General features: G+C 41.2%; 1 protein-coding gene across 3 annotated transcripts in view; it reads left to right on the top strand.

Moving 5' to 3' along the window:
* The window catches only part of LOC117537791, a 219467-nt gene that overhangs the window by 2397 nt on the left and 191260 nt on the right, over positions 1–25810 (top strand). For 2 of the 3 annotated variants that reach the window (XR_004567772.1, XR_004567771.1), the window contains exon 2: positions 2330–2697. The gene's annotated coding sequence lies outside the window, so the exon portion shown is untranslated. Of the gene's footprint in view, positions 1–1409; positions 2698–25810 lie in introns of those variants that run through there. The other variant, XR_004567770.1, reaches the window with a different exon arrangement.

The following is a 25810-nucleotide window of genomic DNA, read 5'->3' as shown; positions in this document are numbered from 1 at the left end:
GTAAGTACTTCATAGTACTTGTGGGGGTAGTTTCAGTAATACTGAGTCCAACAGGATCAATCTCACGAAGAACTAATGGCAACAAAAAAGAATTCCTCTCATCAAACTGAGCAGAAGTGGCTTGATGTTGTTCTCAGCAGGGACTCTGACAGAGGAGTACTCACAAAGTACACAGTAAAGTACTTCAATGTATTGTTAGTAGGCTAATACAAAGTCAAACAGTATCAATTTCATTAAGAACTAATGGTACAATTACAGTGGTGTAGTGGGGATTTTTTTACTGGGGGGACGCTATTTTAATTAGGTCATCCCAGAGCCCTAGAGAGATAAGTATCTCTCTAGGGCTCTGGGTCATCCCAAACAATGCCACACAAGTGCGCACGCGCGCAGTGCAGTCACAAAACGGGCAGACATGCAGGTCCACATAAACTACCGGTATGCTTAGTCCTACTTTAGTTACTGTACTTCAAAAAGCAGACGGCGCTGCGCTCAACACACACAGACTCAAAACCATGGACACACTGGCACATAAGTTACAACAATGTATAGGCCTAAATTGCATAAACTACAACTAAGCAGACAGCGCTGCTTCTCTCTATCTCCACTTTCAAAATCTATTTAAAACTCATAACAAACAAACTAAATTCCCAAAGTTGTCCTGAAATTAACTTATTAAATAAACGAAACGAAAAACATAGCCTACTAATGCAAACATTGAATCTGGACTTGAAATTATTCTGATTAGGCCTAGCCTACATTGCAAATAAGCAGACAGCACTGCTACACACACACACACACACACACACACACACACACACACACACACACACACACACACACACACACACACACACACAAGTGCACGTTAGCTAGCATTATCCACGTCTTTAGGCGGCTCTTCTGATGATGTATTACTAGCAGCTTCACTTGTAGCTTCGGTGCTAGCCTCTTTCTTCTTGTGAATTATATTCTTTTTAGAAAAGAAGTCAAGTAAAAAACGTTTTCCTTCCATTATAGAGCTGTTTCGTTAGAGTTCTTGAGGGAAAGAGCTGCCGCAAAACCGGCGGGCGGTGAGCTGGCCGTGGGTGTGTCACTGACACACCCACGGCCAGCTCACCGCCGCGGGGTCACGAGCGTGATGACGAATCATCATTTTTGAAGGAAATCGTTTTTATTTTTTATTATAGGCCATTACTGTGAAATGTATTATGTTTTTGTCATTATTACAACAAATACACACTTGCAACTGATAAGACTGGCAATGATTTTATATTTATTAGACTATTGAAAAAAAGATCATGCTCCAAATAAGTGGGGGTACGGCGTCCAACGCCCACTACACCACTGTACAATTATATTTGTATCATTCATCAAAGACAGCAGAAAACATGCATTACTAAGGAGGGGAACTCTGACAGAGGATTACTCACAAAGTACACAGTAAAGTACTTCATTTTATTTCTGGTAGAAGTCAAACTAGAACCGAGTCCAAGAGAGTCAGGTTCCTTAAGAACTTGTGGTAAAACATATTTGTATCACTCATTGAATATAGCAGGAATGAAGAGCAGCTGATTTGAAAAGACAAAGTGGAGAGACGCGGAGTGACCGCAGTGCAGAACCGCTGTGTAGTTGAACTCTCCTAACAATGTTCTCCATTTTAGACACAGGCTTATTATATTTACAGCCTTAGTAACGTTCATTCTCTGGGCTCAATGTGTGTCTGTTTCCGTTGAGATCGCTAAATGCACCTTGTTTATAATAATCACCGTTCCTTCAGTACTTCAATACTGCAGTGATTCAAAGTGTGACTTTAGCAAACGAGTGCTTTTGTTTTGAAATCACTTCCGTGAGTTTGGCCCCGCCCCTCGCTCCAAGGACCATGAGACCATTAGTAAGGTGAAAGCAGAAAGGCCTCCCAGACGCTCTTCCGTTTACGTGTTTAATAAAGAAAAACAATTGGACCGTAGATCCACGGATTCATAAATAATATCAATAATAATCTTTATACAAAATTATTAATAACAACAATAAATAATGAAATGCATAATAATCATAATTCATGAATAATAGTAATTTACCTTTAACAACAGTCTCTTAAAAATGTAATAATAATAAAACTCTAAATGATCTGTAGTGGCCTTTCTAGACTACACACAGGTGTTTGTGATCTTTACGTTGAACATCCTGTGCACTAAATGACCTTTACGTTGTGATCTTCTGGATGACAACACTACACATCCTTTGTGTAGTTTAATGAGGACACACAGTGGGACTAATCGAGAATGAACTGATCGCAATCAAATGACTGACTTTTGCCTTTATTTTCTAGAGTCGCTCGAAATAAATGGAAATCAAGAGGTGAGGGCAGAGCCTGGAGAAAACGTCACTCTTCAGTGCAACAGTGTCACAGATGCTGCCATCAGAGTGTTAGAGTGGAAGAGACCTGAGCTGGAGGACTCCGTCTTCTTCTTCAGAGAAAACAGGCTGATGGAAAGCTTACCAGAATCCACGTTATCACGGTCGTGTTCAGCTGAAAGATCCAGAGATGAAGAACGGAGACGCTTCTGTTCTCCTGAAGAACGTCAGCATCGACGACTCGGGAACGTACGAGTGTCGGGTTACTAACTCACTCCAATAATCGCAGGAAGAGAAACGTGAGAGAGTTGGTGCGCTCCGTCAATCTGACCGTCTCTGAAGGTGAGTCTGTGTTTCTCCTGAAGAGTTCCTCCATTGGTTTAAAGATGATGTTGATGCTCTGTGATCGGTAGATAATGTCTGACATGAGACTGGAGAGGAAACAGATTCTGTTCTTCATCTCCTTCATGATCAGCTGTTCTCCAACATGAGGGGAGGTCCAGTCGTTTCCTCACTGCTCGCTCTTTCTGTCCTCAGGGTCCTGAGAAGCATCTGAAGAATGGAGACGCCAACGATGAACAACCAGAGGGTCCCAGAGGATACGTTGGGTGGGGAGTTGGTTTGGGACTGGGTTGTCTCGTTGTTGTTGGTGTTGTTGTTGTTGGTGGACTTGTTGTGAGATCTAAAAGAGCTAAGGTGAAGAGACCATTAGAGAGTGTTGATGTTGAACTGAACCCCCGACACGTCTCAGAGCTCTTCACACCTGACTGTCCTCCATCCCCTGCTTCTAATCTAAATCATCTTCTCCCTGAATCTCCACCTCGACGCGGTGGAGGGGCTTTACCCTCTGAGACGCAAACACCTGGTGAGCAGGGGCGGACTGGCCATCTGTAGAATCTGGAGAACCACAGAACGGCCGGTCGTCAAGGGCCGTTGGCGGCCGGCACTTAAAAAAAAAAAAGGTTTAACGTCATCATTTAAATTGCGCTGACGGCCGACAGAGGGCGACAGCGGCCGATAATGCGGTTGTGTGGTTCTTATGTCAAATAATCACACACGAAGAAGAATAAAGACCGGCCACATGAAGAGAAGGGATTAGACGCCGCCGCAGACAGGGAGAATGAAAAAACATGGTTAAAAAAATAAAAATCAAAGAAAACGAAAAGAAAAAGGTGGGCCGAGAAGGCAAGAGAGAAAAAGGTGAAGTCACTCGCAGGTGGAGCATATCAATGTCGCAAATTGACAGACCTTTTTGGCAGCAGCGCAGCTACAAGCTCTATCATCATCAGCAGCTTAAAACAAGTGCAAGATGATGAAGAGAATGATGAGGGCGCTGAGTTCAGATATACAGCCAGCCTCCTGCGTTCATGATGAGGGACAGAGTTGAGCTGCTGGAAGAACCAGCTCAACCTGGCACACGTGCAGGGCAAGAGCAAGAGGTGGGTGAGAATTATCCCTTGAACTCAGTGGCGTTTTCTCCTGGAGGCCAAGGGAAGCCAGGCTTCCCCTGTTTTTTTGGATTGTAGTTATAATTTTAATAAATACATAAAAACACTTCGTTTAGTTTCGGTAATTATTCTGCCGGCCCGTCTCTCCCCCATTCTCATTGAGTATTTTACAAAGAGTGAAACAGCGCCCCTCTAGATGTTATGGTGAAACAGTAGATTGCACTCTCTGTTGCGAGAGGAGTCTAGCCGAAATTGGCTTCCGTTGGTGAAAAAAAATTGAGGGATTGACCAATCAGATGAGGCTCACGTCATGCCTCACAATCCAATCAAATCGCATCAACTTCAGTTCGTACTGTAACTGTCATCACTGCCCTTAAAAAGTAGCAAGCAACTGAAGCAAGTGCAATTATGGAGGGTGGAGTATTTCATCAAAAATAATTTTACTAAACTTCCGCTACAGCAGCAACTAAAAATGAAATCTGATGACAGGCCAATGATCAAACTGGAGCTGTGCACAGAGAGGAAAAAAGGAGCGAATCAGAAACTTTAAATAATAAACAGCGGATTTCTAACATTTGACATTTCATGTGGCCGGACTGGGTCAGTTTCCAGGGCTGAATGTTAGTCCCAGTCCGCCCCTGCTGGTGAGGGTTGAACCAAACGTGACTCCGTTTCTAACTTCAGTCTGAGAGAGTGCAGAAATATTCTCCTTCAGTGATCAGCCAATCAGAAGGACTCTGCTGCCGAACACTTAGGATCCACGGTGAAGCCTGTCTTTCAGACTCAGCGCTAACAACATGGCGTCTGATCTGGTGTTGGTGTGTCAGAGCCTGGAAGTGATCGTGAGTTCACAAATATCTGATGCAGTGATTCATGGTGAGGTTATTTAGATATCAGCAGGTCAGCTTGAATCTGAACTCGGTGTGAAGAGGTCTCAAAGTGTGCATCTATCGTGTTGGTGATATATTTCACTGTGCTTTGTTTTGACGTATAGCTCCAGAAACACAGTCTGCTTCAGGTTGATGTGTCTGCAGATAATATCTCCACTATATCTCTACTCTACTAAATGCACTTTGAAAATATGCATCAGGGAAATGTCTGGGTGAATCTGAAAATGATTGTTTTGAATAAGACTTTAAAATGTTTATGTATTTTCTACCATATAATGTAAAAAAATACTCTTTTAAGTATAAATTAAAAAGATATTAGAAATATTGTATTTTTTATTCATCTGCTGATTTTTACAGAACATACAATACAAACACACATTTTAAGAAAAAACAATATCAACAATTTTCAAAAGAAATCCAAATAAACATAACTTTATTGATATAACATGGAAACATGTCTTTAGCGTTGAGTTATTGTTCTCCAAACATCTGGATCGAACTCCCAGAAACCTGCAGGTCCGCTGCAACGAAGACTTCTTTGTAACCCAGCAAGAAGACTTTGCTCTTTGCTTTGAACTATTCAGGCTTATTAGTTTAGGGTTAAGTCCCCTTTGTGTGCCGTTAGGGTTCCAAGACCCTGGTTCCCGGAGGACCAACAAGTGCTTCAAAGACAAGGTGAACTTAACCCACAGCTTGCTCTGCACTGTGTCCTGTATTTCAGTGATATATGTTGTCTTTACTTTAGTAAACTGAAGTTCTATTTGTATATATAATGTGTTCTTATTTTCATATCTCAAGGTTAAAACTTGAAACACCTTAAATTCTGTCTGAAATGTACTTTAAAGTCATGTTATTGAGTATTTCTTGTTTTTATGTGTATTTTTATATTTGATCTTATTTTTGATTTTATGAATCTGTGAATCTGTGCTGTTTTTCACCCTGTTTGAACTCCTGAATTCACAGGGGATTAATAAAGCTCCATCTTACCTTATCTCTTATCTTACCCCCCCCCCCCCCCCCCTCAGGTCTGCAGTGGAGGTGAAGCTGAAAGTATTTAGCTTTCTGTTTCAGGGAGTTCCAGTTAGCTCTTTATCTCTAAACTCAACGCTCAGCTCGACTAGTGATGTCTGAATGAGCCGTTTCTATTTCATACGTTCTACATTATTACTCAAACAGACAATAAAGGTTTCAAAGGTTAAAGGTCAAAGGTCAGCGTGAGTCCTATTTTCACATAACTTAACTTAACTATTTCCTTAGTCTGCTACGTTATACTTCTACTGCACTATCATTTCAGCGGTGAGACTAACCAGCAGAGCCCCTAGACCCCCCCCCCCCCCCACACACACACACACACACACCAGCACATACTATAACACCCCTTGCTGTTAAATACCAACCAACTATGTGCAATATATATATATATATATATGCCGTTAATAACTGTGTACACTGAAAAAAACGGGGAGTATGATTTACTAGAAAGTAAATGTAACAACGTATATTTCAAGTAGCTTCTACTTACAGTTAAGTGTTTGTTACTAAAGGCACTTAAATACACTTTACTGTCACACTCAGTTTGTGTAAGTACATTTGATTTACTATTGCAAAGTAGATTTGACTTAAGATTACATTTGAATCTTATTATGAATCTCCAGTCAAATACATTTGGCTTTCAGGTTGTTTTTTCTTGCTATTCTTATCTTTCATTGAATACATATGTAATATTTCAATATAATTATTAAGTATCATCAAATGCAATTCGTATTAATAAAACAGTTGTACACTAAGGCTCCAGAACATGGAGCAGTAGACTCTTCTAAACAACACATGTGTGTTCTGTTGTCTGATAGAAGCCGTGAGGAATCTACAGTTTACAAAGACTGATCAGATCCTGCACCCATCCCTTAAAGTCAACACATGCTGTCCCTCAGAGTCCAAGGAGAGTCCGGTGTCAGTACCAGATAGAGATGGGCGAGTCATGATTCATCCGGATCATTAACCCGGATCCTAGTAATGAGCCGGTCGTGACGAGTCTCCCTCTCGATTAACCCGAGTCCTTTGAGTCCTACACCTGATGTGACGTAACAATTAAAACTATAAATTGCGTCACTCTTTACTCTCTTTATAACGTGTACAATCACATTACAAAGTTGTTGTATCCAGAGATCCAGCAGACTCGTCGCCATGCACGAATCAACAGCAAATTCAACCCCTCCTCCGGCTCCCGCGAGAGTCCCGTGAGCCGTGAGTGAGCCGTGAGTCGTTGGACTCGCGGGAGCCGTGAGTGAGCCGTGAGCCGTGAGTGAGCCGTGAGTCCGCAAATCTCTGAGTCTGCTGCGACTCGTCGAGGGAGCCGTGGGACTCGAGGGAGCCGTGGGACTCGAGGGAGCCGTGGGACTCGCGGGAGCCGTGGGACTCGCGGGAGCCGTGCGAGCCGGAGGAGGGGCTGAGTCTGCTGTAGATTCGTGCATGGGGACGAGTCTGCTGGATCTCTGGATCTGCTGCCTGCTATAAGTTACGGCTCTGAGTCCTCGTAGGCTACTGGTCTCTCTCGATCATTGACCTGGATTCACGGATCCTGCGATTTTTCCGGCTCTAAATTAAGTTTCAGTGTAGACTTCTAACAAAATGGTCATGTTGTGCAACAGTCTCCTGTAATAATATCTGCATTTCCAATAAGGATCTTACTTGGAAACTCGTTTATTTTGAACATGGCACACAAAAAGAAACAAATGATAGAAAATTGCAAAACAGTTAGAATATATAAAATGTAATTATACAATTATTATTATTATTATTATTATTATTATTATTATTATTAAATGAAAACACAATTGTGCAAAATTAGCTTAAGTACAGGAACATATTAAAATAACTATATACATATAATGCAAAACACTTATTTTTTTAAATGCACACACACACACATGTTTTATTAAAGCAAAAGACACTGTGTAGCGGAGGTTAATGTAACGTTAGTTTAATATGCTGGTTAAATGCAACAACTTTTCGGTTTCACCGGTAGGATTTCTACGGTCTTGGTCATGCTGACTCATATGACTCAAATGACTCAAATGACTCGCATGATCCGGATCTCTTCAATGATTGACTCAGAAGACTCCGAGTCCATAAAATGATCCGGATTTGCCATCTCTAGTACCAGATATGTTCGGCCTACCAGATATGTTCGGGTGTATTTCCGTCGCATCCGTCATCCGTCATATCCGTCATATACTCACCTCCCTCTGCTCCCAGCGCTCTGCTGCCACACACCGGCCGTCTGCGGAACTGCAGCCGGAGGAACTCGGTACAGCTTGTTATGTGTGAACGATCTAGATCCCTCCGCTTCCCCATAATTACCGCGAACATTTTAACTTTCATGACAGAAATGGAGAGCTTTTATGCTGAGATAAAGCAGTACGTGCTCAATGGTGGTTACCACAATCTCACCATCGCCACTGAAAAGCCTGATAAAAGGAAGGCGTTCATTCGGAGGGCATCCAAACAATACCTGATCAAAGGTAAGTAACAGAATAAGACCATGGTTAAGTCACGAACATACGTTTTTATTATGAGGTATAAACCCCCTGTACATGTGACATCATCACATCCCTTTACTTATAGGGATCAATAAAGTATATATCTATCTATCTATTTATCTAATGGTGTTTTTTGGTGCAAAAGTGATCATACCTCTAATGGTTTATCATATTGCAATTCCAACATTTTTCAGTAAATCGCAAGGACTCCACAGCTTGTTTCTCCTTTTTCTTTTTATACACACTTTACATTACTGTAGTTGTTACGTCTAAACCACATTTGCCACTGGATTTCTTGAACAGCTTTTAGTCATAATGTCATCTCTACACATGTCTAAATGATTGTTTTTTTGTTCCTGTCGTGCCAGCTGGAGATTTGTACTACACATACAAGGACAATGAGAGGATGGTTGTGTGCACCAAGGACCAAATTATCAATGTCCTGAAGGAGTGCCATGATAACCTGGGTTCCGGAGGTCATGCAGGGAGAAGGCGCACCACCGAGAAGGTTTTGGCAACGTACCACTGGTCCACTATGCGGGAGGACGTGAAGAAATGGGTGGGAGTTTTTGACTGACTGATTATTGATCTACAGAAATGTGTTGTATGTGTACATTGAAACAGAGTGAGACAGTTTGAGCTCCATCAGAGCAGAGAAAACATATTTCAGAACTTTAACAGTTTAATTCTGTCTCCTCTGAAAGTTTTCTCTGTTCTATCATTTTTATACCTAAAGTTTTTTGTTTTGCTGATTGAAAATGTATGATATTTGCTAAGGTTGATGAGTGTCCCCGCTGCCAGCAACACGAGGTCATTAAAACGGTTGCACCCGTACTGCATCCCATTCATGTTCCCGAGGCATGGACTGTCCTTGGTGTGGATCTCATTGGCCCACTTCCCTCCACTGCTAAGGGCAAAAGGTACTATCATGATGGGCTGAAGCATGTGACCTCCTTTAAAGGTTCTAAACGTGAAGAATCTGGTTTCAAAAGAAAGGAAATCATTTACAGTGATTCTGTATGTATTTACAACATTCTGCATTTTATATTGCAGATACATTCTAACAGCGACTGATCTGTTCACGAAGTGGGTGGTAGCAAAAACGCTCTACCACAAAACAGCTGTTGAGGTCTCAAAAAAGATTGTAAATATTCTTCTCGATTTCGGTCTTTTCGAGAAGATCATTACCGACCAAGGACGGGAATTTGTCAATGAGGTACAATAATCTATCTAATACAGTGTATGTGTTATGTGTAACAATGTAATACGATTTTTCAGGTAATTGGTGTACACTAAACCATCTGCAGGTCAACCGTGGTGTTTTCGATGCACTGGGTGTAAAACACTGCATCACTTCAGCGTACCATCCCCAGTGCAATGGCCAAGATGAGCGTACAAACCCAAACATAAAAAAAGCACTTGCAAAGTACTGTGGAGAGGACCAGAATGACATCTGAGGGGCATTGTGGCGAGCATTAACACCTCAAGGTACAATGTTGTAACAAATGCAGATGGAAACAATACTCAACAGAGATACTAAAAGGAATTGTTATGCTTTCAGAGGTCAACCAAGTGCACGCCCTATTTGGCCCAGTTTGGGAGGCACCCTCGCGTCCCGGGTGTTATAAATGCTACAGTCAATGACAGGGGATGATACCTCTGTTTTGGTGCCTGCTGATGAGGCAGAACAGCAGCTTGAGGCAAAGGCTGCAACCATTGCAGATTTGCACTCGAAGGTGAGAATAAAATGGCAATATTTAAAACATAATAACTCCTAAAAAATGCAAGCGTATGTTAAGGACTGTAAATGATAACTGTTACATATCTTTCTCAGATTTACCAGAACATCCAAATAGCACAACAGAGACAGAAAATCTCTTTTGAAAAACGCAAGGGAAAGAATGTGAAATCTTTCCTGATTAACGTTGGAGATGAGGTCCTAAGAGCGAATAAGAGGAAGGAGGGCCGAAAAGGTGGAAAACTGGAGTGCAACTGGTTTGGCCCTTATGTGGTTTCCTCAATCACCAACAAGGGTGTGGCAACCCTGTTGAGCTCAACAGGAGCTCAGCTGAGACAGAGTGTGAATGTGTCTCAGCTGAAGCCCTTTATCAGGCCTATGTTGAGAGGTATTTTGATTATCAATACAAGGACACATTTTAGGTATACTTCATGTGTGGTACTTCAATAATACTGTTTATTTGTTGTCTATCTAATAACAGCTGAACCGAAGTTGGATTCGGAGGGGTCAGTTGCTGACCACCAGTATGCCCTCTCTGGTGCGAAATACGCAAAGGATCTACATCCGATTCAAGACAAGCTGGTAGATATATGTTTACTTCATGCACAGTGATGGAGGTGCATTGTTTTGATTTTAATTTGTCTATGTTTTCTATTGGCTTGAAGTATGTTTTGCAATCTGTTATTTGCAGCTATGTGCTAGACCACAATAGGCCTGGAGCAGAGGTCATTGTGAAGGAGGGTGATGTGTGCCTGACCAGAGAGGACTTTTGGAGCCTGGGTCTTCCTCAGTGCATGGAGTCAAATGTAGGTATACTTGAGCTTTCCTCCCAACTTCATCTTGTCTCAAATAAATGGCACAGGTAACTTACTGTTGTTACTGTTTCAGATTGGAAACACGTGCCTGAAGATGGTACAAGAAGCCAAAGACATGTCCGGTTTTCAACAGACATCATTGGCCTGCTTTTTTCTTTTGAATAACACATCTTTTCTAAATAGCTGTTTAGTGGTGAAACTCCAATCTCGTGAAGTGTGGTTGTCTCTTGTTGTTGAACATACTTCTATGAAGATTTCATTTTTTTTGAAAAACTATCAATATAGGGCAAAGATATATACATCGTGGATATGTATGTGGTTCCTACCTGGAAGTCCAAAACAGCTGACGCGTTGGCCAGTCTTCCAGTAAGTTCCTGTTGCTTGAGACCTATGTTTCTTGAAATTGATATACAGCAACTTAAAATCCCTTGTTTAAAATACTAGGCTGACCAATTGGCCACCAAGGACATGGTTTTCATCCCTGCCTGGAGTCGGCAGCAAGGAAAGGCAGATCACTATTTGCTTTGCGTGAGTCTGTTCCAAATGATCTCACCAGCATGTACAAAATGAACACAAGTTGTGCTGTGTGGTTTTCTTCTGGTGTTTGATTATGTCTAATTTCAGCTATTTTGTCACTGGTTGATCAAGCCAGCACAGAGAGAGTTATATTTGCTCGACCCTCTTAAGCCAGATGGCTTTGGGGACAATTCCTACAAGGACATATTTAGGTTTTTGTAGCATGATTACCCCCTTACCGTTCTGTGGCTTGTATGGGAGTTCTAAATAGTTTATAGTATTCTAATACTGCAGTAACCATCTTGTAGACCAGGGGTCTGAATCTGATCAAATTCATTTATAATATATCTCCATTTCCACAAAGTCTGGAGTGTCCTTAGTGGAACCAAAAGAAAAAGAGTCTGCAACAGGATGCTATGAATTATAATGTTCATTTTGTTATAAGCCTTGTTCAAAGGTTGTTTTCAAGTTCAGCTTTGTTCAGAGGCGGGTAAACGTCTTTTTGTTTGTTTTGTTTTAGCCCCGTTCAGTGGCTTTCATAACTTTCCTCTTGTAAGGCATGCAATAGTTCAATGTAAGGAAATCCAAAAACATGAATTATATTGAGTATAGCGTTCCTTCACCAAATCAATTCCCATGTCTTATCATTTCTTTTGACAGTGACCTAGCGCACCGCATTGCTCCAGGTCAGTGGACAGTAAAGTTCGGCAGAGACGTCAAGGTACATTTCTCCACCATCTCATACACCTGCTTTCACATGTCTTTATTTTCCATTTGACCATGAACATCACTGTTATATTCCAAATTCTTACAGGGTTAGCCTCACCAAACCACGGCAATGACTGTGGCGTCTTCATACTGATGGTAAATTCCTCCCTTGACACTTTTTTTTAAGGGGTTTTGTTAGTTTTTGAAACTCATAACTTAACAGATCTTTATCCTTTCACAGTATGCACTGAACTTCAGCACAGATGCTCCACTTTGGTTTACCGAGGTCAGTATTTATCCTCTGAGTTAGTATTTCAGCGGGAAGAGGGGGCTAACATTGAGTAGACAAATTATGAGGTTCCATTCATTTTCAACTTTATTATTGTTACATTTTCTTTTAGCGGGACATAGCACAGATCCGGAAATGGTGGTGCATTATGCTCATGGAACGGTACCAGATTGAAGGGTAAATCATACATTTTAAATGTTACTTTATAGACAACAGTTTCTTTGACACTGATTTACATTTTCATCCTGATATTATGTGATTTTGATAGCCACGGACAGAGGTTTTCTTACTGGACCAATGAGGCCGAAGAGCTGCTCAAAGGGGCACTGGAGCCAGTGTACAGGGTCTCAAAGAAGCAAAAGACAGAACATGAGGTCGATAGGCACACTCCTGTTTGTGATAAAGAAATGTAACAATCCAGATTATTTAACACATGCATACATATCAATATTGATAATTGTATACACATGTAATTAAACAATCACATGACCCACACCTTGTATTTTCCTTCAAAGGTCCAGTTTCAAAAGTCCGACATGTGCTTCATATTGGAGGTAATATCTTCTCAGTGAAGCAGTAACTGTTTTTTGTTTAAAAAACGACCTGTGATCACGGCAGAATTTCCAACTATTATGTCTCACTGCTTTTTGCAGGGCATCTACTCTGATGACCAACATCCAGGCTATTGCAGTCCCTTCTGCAACCAGATATCATAGGTAAAGATTAACTCACACAAACAAATGTCAGAATAGACTCAATTGTCACTGCAATTAATGAAGATCATCCTTTGATATCTTACCTTCAAGTTTGGTTTTCCCGGACGCTGCCCGTCGTGGACTTCGGGTCGTGGCTGAACCTGTCTCTGCAGTCCTGCCTTGGGTCATGCTGCTTCCCTGATGGCTTCCTCATATATTCTGAACAATCTGTGCTGTTTTCCTATCCACATGTAAAAGGAACTAGAAGGATTTCTTGATACTAAGGGCTGTAGAGAAAAGTTTGGAGCTTTTTCCATTAACGTTGAAGTTCAAATTCTCAATAAACACTTGAATGCTGTGCTGTCTTTCTATTTACTTGAATGTGTGAATTCATTCAGTTGGGTAGGTAAGCTTGGGATGGATATATTAAATATATACATACAAAAAATTAGAGACTCTTTCCAATGAAAGTAGCTAGCCGCAATAGCTCCAAGATTGCTATATCTAGTTTGTAGGTCGCCAAGTTGGCATCATTGACAGTTCGTCTCTTAAAGCCTCTAAAGCTCTGCAACAAAAAAGGATCATTATGAATGTAAATACTATACATGGTAATGCAGCAGGGCAGAGTGCGATGAGGCAGGCAGGCAGAACCAGATTTATTTCTAAATATTTGTCGATCAATATTAGGCTACACTAATATAAGGCTACTAGTATTATAATATTACTGCAATAATATTCCAGTGGTGGCTGCTTAAGGTTGTTTCTGGCTCGATTGATCCAAACATTGTCCAAAGCTCAAAATGTATTGTAATAGATGTAAGAATTCTCAAAATGTACAATATGTTTTGATCCAACACAATATTCTGATTCAATCCATATATGTTAGGGGTTTTTTTTTCACCAAAATAAATAGACTGCCTTCTCTCCAGCTCACCGCACACAAAGGGGGGCATCTGTATTAACGGGTCAGTCTATAAGCACTCTAACAGCACCATAAATTACATTTAAATAACCACAAAAAGACAATTATTGTTTCCGATATTGATTTAACGAGATGCTGTTATAACATGGAAACGGCTTAATTTAAAAAAATAAGCTTCAAAAATGTTTTATGAAGCACACTGGGTACAGCCCTGTAATACATGTGTTCCGTGTGTATATAGTCTTACGCAAGAAACACATAGCATGAACAGACTGCAACAAAACCAGTCTTACAAAACAGACTTCTGCTAAACTGGTGCAGAAGCAAAGCATCTGCCTTAGATGAAGTTCACACAGAACTGTGGAAAAGGGAGAACATCTGTACTTGCTTTCAACGACATGATCAGGCTTATATATTATAAAAGTGTTGGCTAAAGTAACGCAGAATATATATATTTTTTAATTGTAAATAATTAAGTACACACACATAACAAGCTGTACCGAGTTCCTCCGGCTGCAGTTCCGCAGACGGCCGGTGTGTGGCAGCAGAGCGCTGGGAGCAGAGGGAGGTGAGTATATGACGGATATGACGGATGCGACGGAAATACACCCGAACATATCTGGTACTGACACCGGCCCTCAGTATTCATACCACACTGTACACACTGGGTCTGAGGACAGAGGGTCTAAGGACAGAGGGTCTAAGGACAGAGGGTCTAAGGACAGAGGGTCTGAGGACAGAGGGTCTAAGGACAGAGGGTCTGAGGACAGAGGGTCTAAGGACAGATGGTCTGAGGATAGAGGGTCTGAGGACAGATGGTCTAAGGTCAGAGGGTCTAAGGACAGAGGGTCTGAGGACAGAGGGTCTAAGGACAGAGGGTCTAAGGACAGAGGGTCAAAGCACAGAGGGTCTGAGGACAGAGGGTCTAAGGACAGAGGGTCTAAGGACAGAGGGTCTGAGGACAGAGGGTCAAAGGACAGAGGGTCTGAGGACAGAGGGTCTAAGGACAGAGGGTCAAAGGACAGAGGGTCTAAGGACAGAGGGTCTAAGGACAGAGGGTCAAAGCACAGAGGGTCTAAGGACAGAGGGTCTAAGGACAGAGGGTCAAAGCACAGAGGGTCTGAGGACAGAGGGTCAAAGGACAGAGGGTCTAAGGACAGAGGGTCTAAGGACAGAGGGTCAAAGGACAGAGGGTCTAAGGACAGAGGGTCTAAGGACAGAGGGTCAAAGCACAGAGGGTCTAAGGACAGAGGGTCTGAGGACAGAGGGTCTAAGGACAGAGGGTCTGAGGACAGAGGGTCTGAGGACAGAGGGTCTAAGGACAGAGGGTCAAAGCACAGAGGGTCTAAGGACAGAGGGTCTAAGGACAGAGGGTCTAAGGACAGAGGGTCAAAGCACAGAGGGTCTAAGGACAGAGGGTCTAAGGACAGAGGGTCTAAGGACAGAGGGTCAAAGCACAGAGGGTCTAAGGACAGAGGGTCTGAGGACAGAGGGTCTAAGGACAGAGGGTCTGAGGACAGAGGGTGTTGTATTGTCATACTGATATTCTGTACACACTGTGAAGTCCCCTGAGACAAATGTTTGTGATATTGGGCTATAAATAAACATTGAGTGATTTGTTGAGAACAGGAAATGAATGTCCTTAAAACTCAAACACAGCTTGCTCTGCACTGTGTCATGTATTTCAGGGATATATTTTGTATTTACTTTAGTAAACTGAAGTTCTATTTTTAGATAGAATGTTTTATTTATTTTCATATCTCAAGATTGAAACACCTGATATCCTTCAAGAAGTGTGAAAGAATGAAATCAAACCTGTTTGACCTGAAAGTGCTAAAGGGTTAAAACGATACTAAAGAAGTCGATGAGAAGTCGATGTAATGATAACTGATCGAAGTTGAATCCGAGCTTTCACAGATAAGGAATTGAATAAATGTCAGATGATAATAAATTGCACTTATCTTTCAGAACAGAAAGTGAATGTGCTTCAACTACGCAGACCTTCAAGGAGAGCCGCTGGTCCAACGCCAACCGACACTATCATTACATTTATATAAAAACATTTGTTGTTGAAGTTTTACTTTATCAGGATTATTTCAAATAGATAAAGATATTGAATAATATTCAGTCAAAGAACAGGCGGTGAACCAATGCACTCCCCAAGTCCACTTATATTGGAAACCAATATAACTTCAGCCCAACTGACATTCTCTCAATCAGAACCAGAACCAGAACCAGGTTCATCACCAGGTTGAAGCTTGGTGTCGTGGTGCATTCATGAAAGTACAACAAGAACTAACAACACAGAAACTATTTGAAGACACTATAGTCGCATGAAGTGGGTTGAAAAGGAACCGGCCTTTCAAGTTCTGCCAGGCGGTGCTTTCAGGGACACCATGGAGGTTGTATTTCTCCTGTTATTTATGAGTTTATTCATCTCTCACTGATCTGGGTCTAACTCCGTGACGCAGAGCGTTAAAGGGCGAGAGGATTCAGAGCCTTTGAATGATAGTTACTTTAGTCGTGTCTCGTTGATTATTCTTTCTTTACAATGAACACTCAACCCCGTGTTTTATGAGAGGTGCTTTAGTTCTGCTTTCTGTCTCATGACGTGAATCCAAAAGGAACCGGCCTATCAAGTTCTGCCAGGCGGCTTTCAAGGACACCGTGGAGGTTGTATTGGTCATGTAAACACGTCTGACCGCTTCCTGCTCAACCTGAACAACAACAACAGCTGACTGAGGAAATCTGCATTCAATAATAACGTGAAGCCTGGTTTCTAGTCCCTGTTCCTGCGGACAGAGCGCTCTGTCCTTCCTATGGAAGAGAGGGGTGGAATATTAAAATGAATGCAAATATAGAGATGTAAAACTCCTTATATTTCAACACACAGTTTGAAATGTTACATGTTAACCTCTCTCTGAGTCACACTGCTGCACAGACTCTAACGCTGACCAGAAGTTACAAATAGAGCCTCAGTTTCAAAATAAGAGCATGAAAAACTCCTCAGTCATTAGGATTCAAATCATCTCTTTCACTTCTTAGAGACTCCTTACTCTCTGTTCTGTAACAGGGTGTGTGTGTGTGTGTGTGTGTGTGTGTGTGTGGTCTAGCATTACTATACTTGTGGGGACCTACATCTGTTTACATAGTCACGTGTGGGGACTGGCTTCCCTTATGGGGACACATTTTGGAGGTCCCCATAAGGGGAAACATTAATTTTAGGGTGAAGACTTGGTTAGGGTTAGGCATGTGTTGGTTATGGTTAAGGTTAGGATAAGTCTCCAGGAAATGCATGTAAGTCAATGTAATGTCCTCTGAAGTGATGTATACATGCTTTGTGTGTGTGTGTGTGTGTGTGTGTGTGTGTGTGTGTGTGTGTGTGTGCGTGTGTGCGTGTGTGCGTGTGTGTGTGTGTGTGTTCACCTCTAAAATATGTAAAGCATCCTGTTTGGCATCAGTTCATCTCTTCACATGTTTCTGGGGACAATAAAGTATATCGTGTCGTTTTACAAATAACATGTAAAACCAGGAAGTTCACGGATCCAGGAGATGTGTGTTTGGAGCTGGATCTGAACGGTTCACTCTCTGTTATCATTAGTTTGAGTCAGAAAGAGGGACTTCATGACTCTTCATGCTGCGATGCATGTTCATACAGAATACACTGGTAGATTCTGACGGGTTTTCAGACCTGAACTCATGCTTTAACCCTGATGATAAAGGTTGATCTGCAGAGCTCTGCTGCCCCCTGCTGCTCGGTGAGATACTAACACTACATCTAGTACTGCCTGACACCATCACACTCTGGACCACTGAGCCAGGTTTGACATGGGAGGGTTATAAAGTGTTTACCTGTATATCCCTAAATACATAATGTTTAAAAACCAGCTGTGAATTATTATTATTTTAAATCTAAATTTAGTCGAGCACCTTTTCAAGGACTTTTTAGTGCCTACAACAGATAGGAGAAAAGGTAGAAATATTACTAGAAATGTATTTATTTAAGTAAATTATATTATTACATGTATTATAACGTTTAATTTGAGCCTTTTGTTGAACTGTATACAAATATTGTGACGGATTCAAATATATTCCTCTTGAATATAGTGACTGTAACAATTCATATGAAATACATTAAAACTATGTTAATCTGATTTGCTCTGATGTAAGCAGAGCAACGCTTCAAATAAGAAAATAGAGAATACAAAAATAAAATGTGATATTTTTATTAGTAAGTAACTGCAAAACAAGAGACATTTAATATGGACATACAGATGTTAACGACTTCCTGTTAGCTCGTATTGTTTTGAACTCAGGACCATAAACCCGTTTAGTCTGGAAAACGGTAAAAGTCTGCATTTTATTATAAAGTTGTGTATATTTGCAGACTGTTGCAAAAACTAAGAAGTTTATAAACATCATTTTTTAAATTAAAAAGTGGTTTACAAAAACGCCAAAAATAAACACCAACCTCTTCAGCCCCACGGACCCGGTTCTGGGGCCAAAATCGCGTCATTTGCAGGAAACAAGGTCTAAGGAACCTTAACATTTAATAAACTATGAATAGTTGATATCCATATAACGGGAAAAACTCATTTAACTGAAAAAAACACACAATGCTAAGTGAGCCTCTGAATTAGCCCCGAGCGAAAAATGCTAACCTATTACTGCACCGAAAATCACTCCTAGCTCCCTTATTACTTATTCTAGCTGCACATCCAACACATCGTTTATGATCGTAAAGACACAGAATCTAACGGTGCCCACCTCAACTCTGAAAGATACAAACGCGCGACGTTATCAACAAAAACGTACATCAAAACAAGTGGCGCTAGGTAGCCTAAAACGCTAACATGGCTTACCTTGGTTTTGTCTGGTCTAAACTGGTCTTCAATGACATTAAAACGATGCTGTAGTTAATCCATAGGTTCATATCCAATGTGTCTGCGTCCCCTTTGAAATGTTCTGATAATCCATCAGCAATAAAACTGCAATTCCGTTTTCAAATATCAGGCAGGCCATTCCTACGCTCTGTAGCTTCATTGAATGCGCGAAGACGTCACCTTTTTTTAAACATGAGTGTGTGCGGGACGATTTCCCTTCGATTCTATTGGCTCTAACGGCCAGAAAGAGATGTCACATGTCAACTTCGAAGAAGGGGGGTCAGAGATATGGAAAATCCACCCAAATGGCCCCAGAAGAGGTTTATTTTGCTAAACCTCTCTAAAAAGGTCAAATGTCACTTGTTTTGCATCAATCTTGATACAGGGTACTTATTATATGTTGTACTTTGGATTCCTAAAGCTTTTAGTCTACTAACCCATCATCCAAGGTTAGTTTTCACTATAAGTACAACATATTTTTTGGACGGACACTATAATTTACAGTTTTTTACCATGTTCAATCTGAATTTACTTTAAAATAAAAAACATCTATATTGATTCTGACTCTTCTACATCCAACTCACAGGTTTATCATTACTTTGACAAAAAATATTATTAATGTAACCCTTTTAGAAGATATGGTCCTTTGTTCTGGGAATGTCATTTTCGAGCCTGAGACCTGGAAAACAGGCTTGGGGCTTAAGAGGTTAAATATTTTTTGAGTTTTATTTCTTTTATTTTTTATTCAAGAGAATATATGAAACCTGTTGTTGCCCCCCCCCCCCCCACCTGGAAGGAGGAGCCTCGTTCAGCTGAGAGAGAGACTACAGACTGAGACTACAGACGGAGGGGGAGTGGGGAGGGTGTGGTTTGGAATTGGGCCTGAAGATCAGGTCAGAACTGATGCTCTGTGGTGACAGCAGACATGATGTCATCGTAGTCATCGTCCAATCCCTGCTCAGCGTGGGTGGGCGGGGTAATCGCCACGGAGACAGACTGGTCCCTTCCTGTTGTCAGAAAGAAAATGTAGAAAACATGTTAAGAGTTGTGGCTGAGATGAAATCCCTTTAGATCAGGGGTTTTCAAAGTGTGGGAAGGTGAGCCTCCCCTCAGAGAACAGAGCTCCAGCAAGAGAGCATGAAGACTGTTTCTCTCCTCTCTGTGTTTGAAGCTATCGCGCTGACTCACTGACTGCACCCATTTGATTGGCTGAGTAGCGTCACCTCCTTAAAACATGAAACAATACCTTTTTAAAACCTTTTTATCTTTATGTTTTAAACATATTGTATAAAACTCCCCCACTACTTGGACTATTCCTTGCACCCCTCTAGAATAAGCCTGAATGGTCTCAACCATATTGCATCAGTAACGTGCACTTGTTGTTTTAACAAGATCGCAGACGCTGATCGGAAAATTGAGTGTTGTTCAGTTTGTGTGTTGTGGAACATGCGTGTGCGTGCACGAACATACCACACACCCAATTCCAATAGCATGTTCAATTCACTGCCCTGGAAGTTAATACAGTTGTTAAAGTTGGAGCAGCCTGAGGACAGCCGCTCTTCCTCGCATGTCAGTCGCCGACACCTTCTTACAGAGGACAGGCAAATCTAGCTGCAGCACCACCCGTATATTTTCGCACGCCGTGTTCTCAATACAGATTTTTTAAACATTTTTTACATTTTCAACATCGTGGATACATCAGTGTGTTTGCTCCCGGCAACACACTGAACGTCAACTTTGCCTCCTTATTACACTCAGCCTACTTTAGTGGGAACAATGAGTCTGCGTTTTGAAGCACACAGGAATAAACGCAGATCCTCCTCTGGCTGCAGCCGACCGGCACTCACACAGGTAGGTGGAGGTGAAGGGAGTGAGCACTCTCACAGGTAGGTGGAGGTGAAGGGAGTGAGCACTCTCACAGGTAGGTGAAGGGAGTGAGCACTCTCACCAACCCAGTCTCCCAAAAAAACGTGTAATAACTACGTTGGTCCACAACGTAGGACGTAGTATTTCTACAAAAACGCCTCTGAAATTGTAAAATGCCTACATTTTTTTTCACCATTCATTCCAATGGCTGGATCACTCCACGTGATCTTCAAATTTCTCCCTGCAGAAAAAAAAACATGGCCGACCTTCGTTTTATTCTCGGTGTAAAATGCTTATTTTAAGGTTAGTTTGGCCATTAAAATGCGTTTTGATGTCATTTCATACGAGAAATATGAGTTGTTATTTAAGATTATGTGTGCAGTGGATGTACATGATCTTTAGTTTGCTAGTTATTACGAAGATTACTTCAGGAAATTGTGTCTATACAACGTTTTCATTGTTACCAAGATGGTTGCTAGGGACGCTGCTATCGATATTATTTCTGTTATGTTGTGTAACTGTTTAATGGTGTTATCTTTATTGCTACCCCCTTCCCCGTCAATGTATAGTGTTGGTCCACAGTGCAAACGTATTAGTTATTAGCTAGACTTTTATTTAGCATCTCAAAACACATGTAAACAGCTTCATGCCCGGGAGGCGAAGACCGGCAGTCCGGCTCACTAAAATGTCCGTGCAGAACAATACCCTGGCCTAACCCATAGATCCGTGGGTGAATAATGTCAATCACCACAATAGATACGTTATTTTCCGTTACCAACACCGTTATTAGTGTTGGTCCACTGCTTTTCTCTTTGAAAGTCATCACATAACGGCATTGTAATACACGGTTCGGCTGCATTAAATGTTACATATCTGCTGTAGTTCTCTATTTATAGAGCCTTGATGAGACAAACATGATGAACTGGAAACGTGACATGGATCATAAATATATCAGTAATTAAACAACATCTTACATTTATTTTCACACAATACGTCTCCTTGCAGTATCAACACTAATTCGGCTGACTTTTATATTTGATCCAATTGGTAGATAGGCTGTATTTACACCATAACGGTGCAGAGCTGATATAAAGGGACACCTAGTGGTTAAAGCATGTTATTGAATTTCATTATTTTTATTATTAGACATTAATATAATCTCTATAAAGTATGTTCATTACTCGTTATTCTCTACTAATAGTTCATTAAAGACTGTATATAATGACTATTTTGCACATCCCTTTCAAGATTTTCTAAGGTTTATTGACATATTCACAAATGGTGTAGTTATGCAATGAATGTAAAACTTTGTGCATACCTCCAGGAATGTTAACTATGTTGAAGCACTTATTTTAACTGATATTATACATATGTATTATACTCTTATAAGATGTAGATAGTATAAGAAATGTGCAGAATACGACAATGTAATGGTGGAGGTACACAAATATTGAAAGATGTCTTGTAATGCACTGTTGAGGAACCTGTGACCCAAGTTTTTCATCTCCGGCCTTGTCAGGTATTGAACAATCAATAAATAAAGAACAGAGAATTATTAAATATAAAACACAGAATTTGTGTGATTATACTAAATGATTTACAAATAAACACCACTGCATATGTACAACAAGCTGATGTAACGCAAATGTTTCCAACTTGGGATCAATAAAGTATATCTTATCTTAAGCTGATCGATGGCTACTGCCAGATTTGCAAAATGTGCCTCTGAACCTTGACAAGTGCATGTTTCAGGCTTATCAATGAACAACAGGAGGGGTCACAGACATAAGACCAGCTGTTAAATAAAGCTCTTCTGACCTTAGCTGTCGTGTGGGTATATATGAATGCTGCCCATTGGGCACAAGCAATTTTCACCCATTTATTAATTATATTTTTTTAATTTGAGTGTTTCCTATCCCCTAAACCTCCAAAATCAAATCAAATCAAGTTTTATTTATATAGCACATTTATAAACGATTTTTGGTCGAGCCAAAGTGCTGTAGGCCTACATATAATAAAATTAGCCTACAGTAGAGACACTTTACAGCAAATACAACAGCACAGATTGTTCAGAATATCAGTATGAGAAAAACGACACCCTCTGTCCTCCAGGGATGTACACAGTTTAAAACTGGCAACTTCTTATTATGGGAAATATGAAAACGTCTTTTAAAACTACAATTCCCAGTAGAGACGTGCCAGCATGTGTAGTTCTGGGGACGGGGTGGGGGAGGGGGGGACGCGGTGGACCCGTTCAAATCCAGTTTTGGACAGTCTGCCGTGGTCCCATCCCATTTCATGGGTATTGTTCTGCACGGACATTTTAGTGAGCCGGACTGCCGGTCTTCGCCTCTTGGGCATGAAGCTGTTTACATGTGTTTTGAGATGCTAAATAAAAGTCTAGCTAATAACTAATACGTTTGCACTGTGGACCAACACTATACATTGACGGGGAAGGGGGTAGCAATAAAGATAACACCATTTTACACAACATAACAGAAATAATATCGATAGCAGCGTCCCTAGCAACCATCTTGGTAACAATGAAAACGTTGTAAAGACACAATTTCCTGAAGTAATCTTCGTAATAACTAGCAAACTAGTGTTTGTAGTGTACACCCACTGCACACTTAATCTTAAATAACAACTCATATTTCTCGCATGAAATGACATCAAAACGCATTTTAATGACCAAACTAACCTTAAAATAGGCATTTTACACCGAGAATAAAACTAAGGTCGGCCATGTTTTTTTTTCTGCAGGGAGAAATTTGAAGATCACGTGGCATAGAAGCAGCCATTGGAATTAATGGTAAAAAAAAACGTAGGCATTTTACAATTTCAGAGGCGTTTTTGTAGAAATACTACGTCCTACGTTGTGGACCAACGTAGTTATTACACCTTTTTTTGTGAGACTGGGTTGCTCTCACAGGTAGGTGAAGGGAGTGAGCACTCTCACAGGTAGGTGAAGGTGAAGGGAATGAGCACTCTCACAGGTAGGTGGAGGTGAAGGGAGTGAGCACTCTCACAGGTAGGTGAAGGGAGTGAGCACTCACACAGGTAGGTGGAGGTGAAGGGAATGAGCACTCTCACAGGTAGGTGGAGGTGAAGGGAGTGTTGAGATCTTCATATGAAGTGAATACTTAAAACGAAAGTTAATTAATAAATCATACATGATCAATCATATTCTTGTATAAACCCATAATGAGAATGCTTCTTGACGGTTTTTGAATATGTATGTGCTTACACATTTTTCTGTTGCTATTTTGATAACTTTGCGTTTTGAAAAGAGGGTGTTGTGAGATTTCATAGTATGTTTAATACTTAAAAACGAAAGTTAGTTATAATCAAATATAATCAATTATATTCTTGTATAACCCACAATGAAAATGCTTCATATTTTAGGTTTTTCTATAGTTACAGTATAAACAAAACAAAGTGGTTTGTTTAGGTTGAGTATGTAAGGTGTCTCTGATAAGAGAGTAGACCGTTTTCTCCCTCTCCTCTGGCAGCAGTCCACAGGGAGGGGGGGCTCCAGGCTTAAGGAGACACATTAAGAGACCAAAAAGAGTTCATGTCCTTTTCACACTAACATGAGAAGGTGCGCCTTATGTCATAAAGCTATGGAACATGTCGGGGCATGTTCAGCCTTGTACATTAGAGGGCATGCGCAGTTTTTCACAAATTGGGTGTAGAGGAGGAGTTTGTTTTTTGGGTTTTCGATCCAGTTTTTTTAGCATAAAGAGACTGGTTTTTTGAGAGAGCGCGAGAGAGGAGGGGGGGGGACCCCTGGTAGACTCTCTCCCGGTAGGCTGGGTGCTTCAGAGCTGGGTAACTAGCTCTCGGTAAGGTTCTGCCAGACGGGGTAAATATCTCTCGAATTTCTTGGTTGTTGGCTGAGTGGAATGATTTGATGAGAGATGTGTTTGTGAATATTAAAAATACCGCCATCTGTGAGGAAAATCTCCCCTCCGAAATTGCGGATAGGTATGGGTTTTTAAATGTTATACCCGCCGGCTGTGTCGGAAAAAGTGTATGAATATTATAAATACCGCCATCTGTGAGGAAAATCTCCCCTCCGAAATTGCAGATAGGTATGGGTTTTTAAATGTTATACCCGCCGTCTGTGTCGGAAAAAACGGTATGAAACTGATGTGAATTGGTTGGTGAAATGAAAAAGTTGAATGCGCTTTTTATTGTCACCGGTCTTTTTACGAGGAAATACCTCTAAATTCTATCGGGAGAATTTTAAAATGTCACAACTGAAATGGGCAGTTGAAATTAAAACATTTTGGTAATAAATGTAAGACTGTGAATTAATGTTCATTTGAACATGATCACAGCACCAGGTTTTTAGTATGATTATAATGTTGTAAAGAGAGAAGGTAAAAACCCTGTATTAGTTTGGATCTATTTTTCTTCAAATAAACTGAATCCCACCTGTTGGATTGGGATCCTTTAAAAGACACCTGTGCTCTCCTCTCCTGCGTCAAAGGTAAGATTGCACCCTGCCACTCACACTTAGGTAGGAGCACACTCCATTTACTGATATCAAAATCCTTCGGGATCGCTTAAACAGATTAAAAGAGAGTTGTCTGAATTGAAACAGCAGTTAATTGAACCTTGGTTCTTCGGGGGGTTAGGAAGAGGTGAGATCTTGCTGACGTTGGTGGATCTGAGCCACGCAGCAAACTTACATAGACTCAATAACTTCGGAAAGGTCAATTAGTAGGTCAGAATAATTTACCGGAATAAATTATCAGGACCTCTCCGACTCTAAACAGAGTGAGCACTCTCACAGGTAGGTGGAGGTGAAGGGAATGAGCACTCTCACAGGTAGGTGGAGGTGAAGGGAGTGAGCACTCTCACAGGTAGGTGGAGGTGAAGGGAATGAGCACTCTCACAGGTAGGTGGAGGTGAAGGGAGTGAGCACTCTCACAGGTAGGTGGAGGTGAAGGGAGTGAGCACTCTCACAGGTGGAGGTGAAGGGAATGAGCACTCTCACAGGTAGGTGGAGGTGAAGGGAGTGAGCACTCACACAGGTAGGTGGAGGTGAAGGGAGTGAGCACTCACACAGGTAGGTGGAGGTGAAGGGAGTGAGCACTCACACAGGTAGGTGGAGGTGAAGGGAGTGAGCACTCTCACA

Source organism: Gymnodraco acuticeps, unplaced genomic scaffold (assembly GCF_902827175.1).
Source record: "Gymnodraco acuticeps unplaced genomic scaffold, fGymAcu1.1, whole genome shotgun sequence".
Classification (NCBI taxonomy): Eukaryota; Metazoa; Chordata; class Actinopteri; order Perciformes; family Bathydraconidae; genus Gymnodraco; species Gymnodraco acuticeps.
The sequence above is the reverse complement of the archived record's forward strand: the minus strand, read 5'-3'. Positions and strand labels throughout refer to the sequence as shown.